An 11,055-nucleotide genomic window follows, 5' to 3' on the forward strand; every position below is an offset into this window, starting at 1 on the left:
TGAAGAAGAAAATATCGTAAAAGCTGGCCCGCCCCATGGAAGGTCAACCACCTGCCGCACCCCTGCCCGCAGCCAGCCCACCAGCACCGCTGCCCGCCATGTAGAGCGGGCCCCGCGGCTCCCAAAACACCAGCCGCACCGGCTCCGTCCCCGGGGGGCAGCCCGCTGTTGACACACCCTGCTTGCAGCCGCCCCGCTAGCACCACTGCTCACCCTACGCAGCCCCGTGTAGAGAGGGCCCCGTGGCTCCCACAACATGGGGCAGCCAGCCGCTGCCGCCTCTCACACCCAAGCCCGCAGCACCCCCGCCACCCCTGCCTCTTGCGCCCACACCCATTATTGCCCTAGTAGAGCCGAAGATCAAGAGAAACTTACTGCTCCAGTCTCCTCCAGGTATCTTCAGAACTAACTAGGACAGTGGTGGCAAACCTATGGCATGGGTGCCAGAGGCGGCACTCAGAGCCTTCTCTGTCGGCACGCGTGCCATTGCCCCAGTCCTAGGCCTTCAGCTGGGTTTTATAAAACCTTTTCGCTTTAGGCCTCCGTTGCCATGTGCAAAAAAAAAAAAAAAAGGTTCAATCAGTCAATTTCAACTTCTCATGGAAAAAAAAGATTTTGTAAAGTTGAATTTGATTGATTGAACTTTTTAGTCCCACCCAGTCTGCCGTTATCACTGCAGCCACACCCACCCAATTGGCCACACCCAGCCAATTGGCCCACACCCAGCCAATGGGCCACACCCACCCGGCACTCAACGATGCATAAGTGGATTTTGGGTTGCAGTTTGGCCACTCAGTCTCTAAAAGGTTTGCCATCACTGAACTAGGAGATGGTGTAGTTGGGTAGCAGGGAGGGGTGCAAAGTTCCTGCCAATTCGCCTTCACTGCAGACAATTTGCATGTGCAAAGTTTGCGGGCCGGGTGTTTTGGCGCGCTCAGCAGCAATTCCTATTGGCTTTCGAAAGCCAATAGGGGGAGTAGCACAGCTCATGCAAAAGTTGAAAAAAAAAAACATCAAAAAAAGATGCTGGAACACCGTTTTGAGCGTTCTATGAGAAAAAAAAAGCCCTGCAGATTAGTCTTCAAATATCAAAAAGGAGGACATGTAGGAGGACACTTTTCGAGGGAGGACTGTCCTCCCTAAAGGAGGACGGTTGGTCACCTTAGTTTTCTGCCTGAGTAGGGGGTTGGACTAGAGGACCTCCAAGATCCCTTCCAACTCTGTTATTCTATATTCTATCAAAAAGGTTGGAGATTTTGTTCCCAGATCTAAGAGAGGGAACTTTCTTTTTGTGACGATCTATTAGCCTACAGAAAAAGGTAACCAAATACAGAGAATTTCAGCATAAATATTTTATGTGGACACTGTCATTGATCTGCAGGGTAGTTCAGCCACCTTTCAGCCAATTGTGCAGTGTAGTGTAGCTATTCTATGGTTCATTGTGTCATGCAGATCCAGGAAATTCGGTTAATTCAATATACGATGGATAAGTTATCCTCAGGACAATATGTTATGCAAACATGGTGAAACGCAGAAGAGGACACGCTTCCCACTTATCCTGCAATGCCTTATCATGCAAACAATTTTTGATTTTCCTAATAAATCTCCTGTTAAGCAAATTTTATCAGTGTTTCTATCTCCCAAATGCCCATAGTGAGGATATTTCAGTATGTTTCCTCTCTGTTGCTGGAGATGAGCAATCTGGATGCTTTCAGGTTCCATGTTTTATTTATAGCTTTTGTATAAGACAGGAGTCCAGAAGACACTTGCAAAAAAAAAAACCTTTAAAAATTAAAATTACACAAAGCATGTGACCCAGATACATATGCATAAGGTCTGAATCATTTTTTTATATATATATTGAAGGGTTGGCGCTTATTAATGTATTTATTGGTGATGCCATCCAAAACAGTTGCAGTGAAGCTGTGCAGGATCTGGGAAGAGTGGCTTTGAAAGAAAAGATCTCATTATTATTACTTTTTTTATCCTGCCTTATTACTTTTTTATAAGCAACTCAAGGCAGTAACATACCTAATTGTACTTCATCCTTCTATTTTCCTCACAACAACTCTGTGAAATGAATTGGGCTGAGAGAGATTGAGTGGCCCAAAGTCACTGTCCTGTCTAAGGTGGGACTAGAATTCACAGTCTTCTGTTGATTGGCCCAAAGTCACCAGCCGACTTTCTTGCCTAAGGTGGGACTAAAACTCACAGTCTCCTGTTAATTGGCCCAAAGTTACCTAGCTGGCTTTCATGTCCAAAGGCAGGACTAGAACTCATGGTCTCCTGTGATTGGCCAAAAGTCATGCTGTCTTTCATGCCTAAGGCAGAATTAGAACTCACAGTCTCCCAGTTTCTAGGCCAGCACCTTAATCACTACACCAAATTGCCTCTCATAATAACTGAAAGGGAGGTCAGCATAAGAGGAAGCAAACCCATATTGTGAGTTTTGTAACTAAAATGGGGGCTTTGAAATCAGATCAGACTTCTCCATCTTAGGAGTGTTCTTCCATCTGTTGAAGGAAAAAATCTTCATCAGGGTCCAGTCCAAACCAGGAATAAACAACATGGTGACTGCTTTAGAAAGAAGGTTGTAGTTTATTGAACAGGAGAGTCAGACAGAAGCGTGGCTCCGGAAAAAAAAAAGAGAGAGAGAAAGCACATGTAGTAGGGAATGGGTTTTTATACCCTCTTGAGCTTTTGTTTGGAGTTGTTCCTGTGTCATGAACTTTGACCTGGGTCTGAGTGTGCCTTTCTGGTATTCTGATGGTGGTGTTGTCTTAGAGTTTGAGTGGGGTATGTAGATTTTAAGGGTCTTTGTCTTCCTGATCTCTTCAGCTTCTAGCTGGAGGGCTCTAATCTTCCTGAATGGATTATTACATCTGCATTTCTAAAAGCTGGTTTCTGCTGAGTTGTCTGGCCGTGTGTGTGTGTGTGTGTGTGTGTGTGTGTGGAGAAGTTTCTGCCTTTTTAATATTCCCAAAAATATTTCTTTCTCTGGATTGTTCCCACACATCCTTAATTATGCTTCACAGCCTCTCAGCAGCTGAGTAGTGGAAATGCATCTGGGGAATCCATTTCCTGAGAGTTAAATGACTCCCAAGTGTCTTGCTATTTATTGTCCCTGTTCTTTGTTTATATTGGTGTTTCTTGATCTGGGTAGCTTGAAGGTGCGCGGATTTCAAGTCCCAGAATTCCCTAGCCAGTATATTACTTGGGACAGAGGAATTAGTTTTGCAGCTGGCCAGTGTTATTGCTCCATTTTCCTGATGTAGAGTTACCCTATTTCCATCCCAAAGATGCTTTTTTTCACGAGGCAACTGGACTTTCTTGTTTTTTCTTTGAAGACGTTTTCGCTTTTCATCCAAGAAGCTTCTTCAGCTCTGACTGGATGGTGAGGAATGGAAGGATTTATACTCTTGTAGGCAGCTGGTCATTTGCCTTCTTTTAGAGAGTCGTTGAGGCCACTTGGAGGTTTACCTGTGTCCTCAGAGTCACCTGAGGGGTACAAATGGGCGTGGAGCCTTCTGGGAACTGCTGAAAGGACTGTGTTGTAGACTGGAGATAGACGATGTTATATCCCTCCCCCTCTGTTGAGAGAGGGCTGTTCAATTTTGACACAGATAGCCTCTTTGACCCCTCTTTCAAACCAGCGGTCCTCTCTGTCCAAAATGTGAAGTAAAGAATGCAAATGAACAGATAAAAATAAAAATAAAAAGTTGGTCCTTGGTAAGGACTCGATAGGTAGACAAAAATGCCAAATCCAGTCTGAACATCTGGCTGACTGTGCGATGATTGATAATAAAAAGTTGGAAGTCCATCTAGTCCAACCCCATGCTAAGACAGGAAACCCTATACCATTTTCAGACAAATGGCTGTCCAATCTCTTCTTAAAAACTTCCAGTGTTGGAGCATTCACCGCTTCTGGAGGCAGGTTGTTCCACTGGCTAATTGGTCTGTCAGGAAGTTTCTCCTTAGTTCTAGATTGCTTCTCTCCTTGATTAGTTTCCATTCATTGCTTCTTGTCCTGCCTTCAGGTGCTTTGGAGAATAGCTTGACCCTCTTCTTTTTTGACAATCCCTGAGATATTGGAAGACTGCTATCATGTCACCCTTCATCCTTCTCTTCATTAAACTAGACAATTATGTGGACTTCAACTCCCAGAATTCCCTAGCCATCATTTTAGGGTTGCTAAAGATGAGAAACACTGTCCTGATAGAAAACACCATCTCCACTGTCATATTTGCAGCTCAGATAGCTGTTTAACTATATGTTAGCCATGAATTTGGGTTTGGGCAGTTCCAGCAAGCCTCAAGTCCAGATTGTGCTCTTCACCTTACTGTATTCGCACACTGATCACAACTGATGCATTCCAGATATATCTTGAGAAAAACTTGAATGACTCAGTTTTTAGAGACATGCAATTAAGATATGTCCCCAGTAGGCCTTAATTATTAATTTGTTTGGCTGTTTTAACAATTGTTATTTTTGTATTACTGCTACAACAGCACAGGATGAATAGCGCAATAAAAATTCTGTCAGAGATAAAAAGATATGTATTTTTCTATGTTAATTAATTAAAGAGTTCACTATTTGCAATTCCCTGCCTGAGCTGCTTATATCCTGGGATAATGTCCCCAAACAGATCTTGGTGGTCTTCTAATGTGTTTCTGAAAAATCCTTACCATCAGAATATACATAAAGATGTCTTCAGCAATACTTGTTTTGAGGGAAAGTATGTTTAGAAATTGGAGTTAAAATTGGTTGAAAAACATGTGCTTCTCTTCTTTGAAAATATTTTTATTTCAGAGAGCTTTAGCACATTTTAAAATTAATAACACAGTCTCTCTAATGTGGGATGCACTTCAAAATAGCACAGTTGTGAAATTAAAGCACCAGCATGAAGAAAACAATAAAGAATAAACAGCAGTAGGAAAAGACATAATAGAGAGCTGGTTGCCTCAAGGACTTGATTACAGGCATTGAAGATATATGCTCATTCCAGTCAGTAAATTAAAATATCTGGGGGTTTCTGAATCTGGTTTCTTTTCTTTCTGAATAGAATCAGAGTTTCTTTAAATTGGCTATGGCTGGAGGCTAGATCTAACAGACTCTGCTACTATCCCAGCACACGATCAAAGATGCTTTGGTCTAATATGAATATGTCTGATAGAAGAGAATATTTTTAGCTCAGGGTTGGTGTGGGGTCCTTAGTACTCTCTGAGCTTGGTTGCATTCTTGCAGATGTTTTATGGCCCAACTAGGTAACATCATCTAGAGAGAGTGGGGTGTGCAGAGTGGTAGTGATGGTAGAGGAGGAGGAGGACTGTGGAGTCCTTGGTGTTCTCTGGGCTTGCTTGTTTTCTTGCAGACATTTCATGACCCAACTAGGTAACATCATCAGTGCCAGAAGGGAGTGGGGTTTGCTGTCTGTTTATATACAAATGTATATACAAACTACCATCTCAATGGTAGTTTCTGGTCTGTTTTCTTGCAGACGTTTCATTACCAAACTAGGTAACATCATCAGTGACAGTAAGGGAGTAGGTTTTGCTCTCATTTTATGTACAAATGGCTTGGCCTGTTAGTGTTGGTGGGGAGTGGATTTGATGAGTCCTTGATTGCGTGTTGCTTACTGTTAACTTGTTTTCTCAGTTGGTAGTTTTACATTTCGGTAGTTTCTTGTCTGTTTTCTTGCAGACCTTTCATTACCAAACTACATAACATCATCAGTGCTAGTAAGGGAGTAAAATTTGCTCTCACTTTATGTACAAGTGGCTTGGCCTGTCAGCGTTGGTGGGGGGGTAGAGTTGATGATTCCTGGGTTGGGCTGTGGTTTACTGTTAGCTTGTTTCTCTTATTCGGTAGTTTCATGACCAGTCTTGTTAACTAATTATGGCCTGCAGGAGGCCTACCTCATACTTAGACCTCCGCCAAAACACCTGTAAACTGAAATGATAGGAGAACGAGAAGAAAAACACCCGTGCGTTCCTTTCACTTCCTTAATTTATTCAGGAGATGAAATGAAAAGTGAAAAATAAATCCCTGCTGACTGAATGGTGCCAGGCAAAGACTCCACACTTCTCTGAAGATTTACCACTTCTAAACTTGCTAAAAGGAAATACATCCATCATATGCAGAAGTTTCCAACCAGCTTTTGCTCAGATGCCTCTGGCTCTTGACTCTCACTTCAGTTGTTCAACACCAGCCATGGGCGTGAAGGCTTTCCCTGGAAAGCAAATCTCTCACTGTGTAACTTGAACCTGGTGAAATGCAGGAATTCGGAGAGGAAAAACATAAAAAAGAACGCAGCTGTGTTGAAAAAAAAGAGCATTTATTTATTTGTTTGTTTGTTTGTTTATTGGATGGATTGACTCAGGGGTATCACACTGCCAGCCCGTGGCCCGGATGCGTCATGTGCAGGCCACACCCACCCCAGCTCCGCAAAGGCAAAACTCGTCACGATACGTCACGATATGTCATGTGACATGGTGAGTTTGACACCCCTGGATTGACTGATGGATTGATGGATTTCTGTAGCCACCCATCTCAGCAAACCCCTCCAGGCGGCTGCAAATGACTCTGGACAGCTACTATTTACAGGTAGTTCTTGTTTTATGACCACAATTGGGACCAGAAACTCTGCTACTAAGCAAAGCAGTTAATAATAATAATAATAATAATAATAAAGTTGGAAGGGACCTTGGAGGTCATCAAATCCAACCCCCTGCTCAGGCAGGTAACCCTATACCATTCTGGACAAATGGCTGTCCAGTTTCTTCTTAAAAACGTCCAGTGTTGGAGCATTCACTGCTTCTGGAGGCAGGTTGTTCCACTGGCTAATTGTTCTAACTGTCAGGAAGTTTCTCCTTAGTTCTAGGTTGCTTCTCTCCTTGATTAGGTCCCATCCGTTGCTTCTTGTCCTGCCTTTGTCCTGCTTTGGAGAATAGCTTGACTCCCTCTTCTTTGTGGCAGCCCCTGAGATATTGGAACACTGCTATCATGTCCCCTCTTGTCCTTCTCTTCATTAAACTAGACATACCCAATTCCAGCAGCCGTTCCATAATAATAATAATAATAATAATAATAATAATAATAATAATAATAATAATAATAAAGTTGGAAGGGATCTTGGAGGTCATCTATTCCAACCCCCTGCTCAGGCAGGAAACCCTATACCATTTCTGACAAATGGCTGTCCGGTTTCTTCTTAAAAACTTCCAATATTGGCGCATTCACCACTTCTGGAGGCAGGTTGTTCTAACTGTCAGGAAGTTTCTCCTTAGTTCTAGGTTGCTTCTCTCTTTGGTTAGTTTCCACCCGTTGCTTCTTGTCCTGCCTTCAGGCGCCTTGGAAAATAGCTTGACTCCCTCTTCTTTGTGTCAGCCTCTGAGATATTGGAACATTGCTATCATGTCCCCCCTCGTCCTTCTCTTCATTAAACTAGACATACCCAATTCCAGCAGCCGTTCCTTATATGCTTTAGCCTCCAGTCCCCTAATCATCTTTGTTGTTCTTCTCTGTACTCTTTCTAGAGTCTCAATATCTTTTTTACATTGTGGTGACCAAAAGTGTGGCTTTACCAAGGCATTGTAAAGTGGTATTAATACTTCACATGATCTTGATTCTATCTCTCTGTTAATGCAGTTGTTAAATGAGTTACACACAGTGTTACCACCGTTTTTGCCATGACTGTTAAGCGAATCATTGCAGTTGTTAAATGAATCACACAGTTCACACGGCCGCATTTCACGATGGTCTTGTGGAAAACCAGCATTTAGTTCTGGTTTTTAGCAAAACAAACCCATGGCAAACCATTTGTTTGCTTAATGACTGTTTCATTCGCTTAACAACTGCTGCAAAAAAGGTCATAAAATTGGGTCGGTCACATGGATGACTTGTTTTAGAACTTTCACGAATTATGGTGGGCAGGCTCCATTACGGTAGGAAGTCAAGCACTACCTATAAGTGTGAAGACTAGTTATAAAGTGACTTTTTCAATGTTGCCGTAACTTGGAATGGTTTCTAAACAGGGCAGTTGTTAAGCGAGGACTTATCTGTGAAAGAAAGCAATCATAGGTGTTTAAAAGGATAAGAAATACAGGTATCAGCAACAGGACTTGAGTTGAAAGCACTTCAAGTTTATTACATGCTACCTATACACAAAAATCTGATCTCTTAATGGTCAAGACCAGGGGTAGGCAACCTTGGCTCTTTTATGACTCGTGGACTTCAACTCCCAGAATTCCTGTGCCAGCCATACTGAGGAGAAAGGGAGAGGTTTCCATGCTGAGCCATGCTGGCTCAGGAATTCTGGAAGTTGAGGTCCACGAGTCATAAAAGAGCCAAGGTTGCCTACCCCTGGTCAAGACAAATTGGCACTAGATAAAAGCCAATGGAATTCACTGGGGGAGGGGTTGGACTTAGGCAGTGGTGGGATTCAAATATGTGAACAACCGATTCTCTGTGTGGATGCCATTTCCGGAAATCCATTCTGGGCCTGGGCAACAAAAAATTAGCTACCGCTTCTGCCAAACTGTTGCAAACTGGCTGAACTCCACCACTGAACTTAGGTATCTTATGGAAGGGAAGTAATTCCAAACTTATAACACATTTGACCCCACCCTCGGACTGAGCCTGGTCATCTCCTACAGCAGGTGTCTAAGGCTGAACTAAACACAGATAGTCCTCAAGGTACGACGACAATTGAGACCAAAATGTCTGGTGTTAAGCAAGACAATTGTTAAGTGGGTTTTGTTCCATTTTACCATCTTTCTTGCCACAATTGTTAAGCGAATCACTGCAGTTGTTAAGCTAACAAAACGGCTGTTAAATGAATCTGGCTTCCCCATTGACTTTGCTTTTCAGGTCACAAAAGGTGATCACATGACCCTGGGGCACTACAGCTGTCATAAATATGAATCTGTGGCCAAGCATCTGAATTTTGATCACATGACCACGGGGATGCTGCAACCGTCGTAAGTGTGAAAAACAGCCATACGTTCTTTTTTTCAGTGGCATTGTAACTTCAGTCACTGAATGAATGGTTGTAAATTGAGGATTTACCTGTATTCAGGGCACATTTTCATATAACATTCCTTCTCGTTCCCCCTTAATGAAATTGCAGGGTTGGTGTGGGGGGGGGGGGGTGGCAGCAGTGGTGGGATTCAAATATGTGAACAACCGATTCTCTGTGTGGATGCCACTTCTGGAAGTCCATTCTGGGCCTGGGGAACAAAAAATTAGCTACTGGTTCTGCTGAACTGGTGCGAACTGGCTGAATCCCACCACTGGATGACATGCTTAAAACACAGCCGTTTCATCCAAAGTCTCCCAAGTTTTAGCTCTGTCAGTCTCCCCCACTTCCTTCAGAGTACTTATGACACAGCTTCTAAGACCCCCAACTGCTCTGTTCCCTGATCAAGGACTCCATCAGGCTTTGACAGAGAGTTTTGTTTGGAGCTGAGCAGAATGTTGATGAGAAATTGCCCCAGCAGCCTCAGGCATGCAATTCCCTCACTGACAGCAGCACTTTGATCCCAGACGTCACCTGCTTCTATTTTAGGTTTTGGTTGGTTGATTTTGGAAATAAGCTTCAATTGGAAATTCAGGACATCATCTGTATATTTGCAAGGGAGAAGACAGAACTTCTCAAATCTGAACACTGAAAAGCATCTGCCCCACCCCCCAAAAGGAAATTAAAACAACAGAGGGGGGGGGGAGACATTGGACAGGCAGTCCTCAACTTAAGTCACAAAACTGGGACCAGAAATTTTGTTTGCTAAGCAAAACTATAGTTATCATATCAGGGAGAAGGGCAGCGTAAACATTTTTAAAAAACAAACAAACAAATAAATAGGATGGTTGTTAAGCATCCAATTTTACAGCCTGTTTTGCCAGGGATGTTAAATGAATCACTGAGAATAGAATAGAATAGAATAGAATAGAATAGAATAGAATAGAATAGAATAGAATAGAATAGAATAGAATAGAAGCTGGAAGGGACCTTGGAGGTCTTCTAGTCCAGCCCCCTGTTCAAGCAGGAGAACCAGGTCCTATACCATCTCAGACAGGTGAATGTCTACTCTTTTCTTAAAAATCTCCAGTGATGGAGTGCCCACAATTTCTGGAGGCAAGCTGTTCCACTGGTTGATTGTCCTCACTGTCAGGAAGTTTCTCCTTAATTCCAGGTTGTTTCTCATCCTTCTCTCTGTTACTTTGATGAACAACCTGACCCCCTCTTCCTTGTGGCAGCCCCTCAGATACTGGAATACTGTTGGAAGGGATCTTGGAGGTCATCTAGTCCAACCCCCTGCTCAGGCAGGAAACCCTATACCATTTCAGACAATGGTTGTCCAGTCTCTTCTTACAAACTTCCAATGTGGGAGCATTCACAGCTTCTGGAGGCAGGTTGTTCCACTGATTAGGTGAATCACACAATCATTAAGCGAATCCAGCTTCCTCCATTGACTTTGCTAGTTAGAACTCTGATGGGAAGGCTGCAAATGGTGGCCGTGCAGACCCCATACACTGCCACCTTTGTAAATTTATGCCCAATGCCTAGTGCCCGAATTTTGCTCACATGACTGTGGGGATGCTGTAATAGTTGGTTGCAAGTCATTTTTTTCAGTGCTGCTGTAACCTCAAACGGTCACTAAACAATGGGTGGTAAGTTGAGGACTGCCTGTACAAATAGTCCCCGACTTACAACCATTCTTTTAGTGACTGTTTGGAGCAGGGGTGGGGAACCTTGGCTTTTATGACTTGTGAACTTCAACTCCCAGAATTCCTGAGCCAGTCAGGTGCCTGTCATTTTGCATGTATTTACACTTGCTAAGTGGGTGGTGTCCAATTTTGCATAACTTTCACTGTCTTGCAGCTTCCTAGGGTCACATGATGGTCAGTCATGACTTTTCCAGCTTCTGATTAGCAAAGTCAATGGGGGAAGATGGATTTCCTTAACAACTCTGTGATTCACTTCGCACTGCAATGCTATCCTTAACAACGATGGCAAAACAGATTGTAAAATAGGGCATAACAGCAGAAATTCTGGTC

This window comes from Crotalus tigris, unplaced genomic scaffold (assembly GCF_016545835.1).
Source record: "Crotalus tigris isolate CLP2741 ecotype Arizona unplaced genomic scaffold, ASM1654583v1 scf7180000024371.1489680, whole genome shotgun sequence".
NCBI lineage: Eukaryota > Metazoa > Chordata > Lepidosauria > Squamata > Viperidae > Crotalus > Crotalus tigris.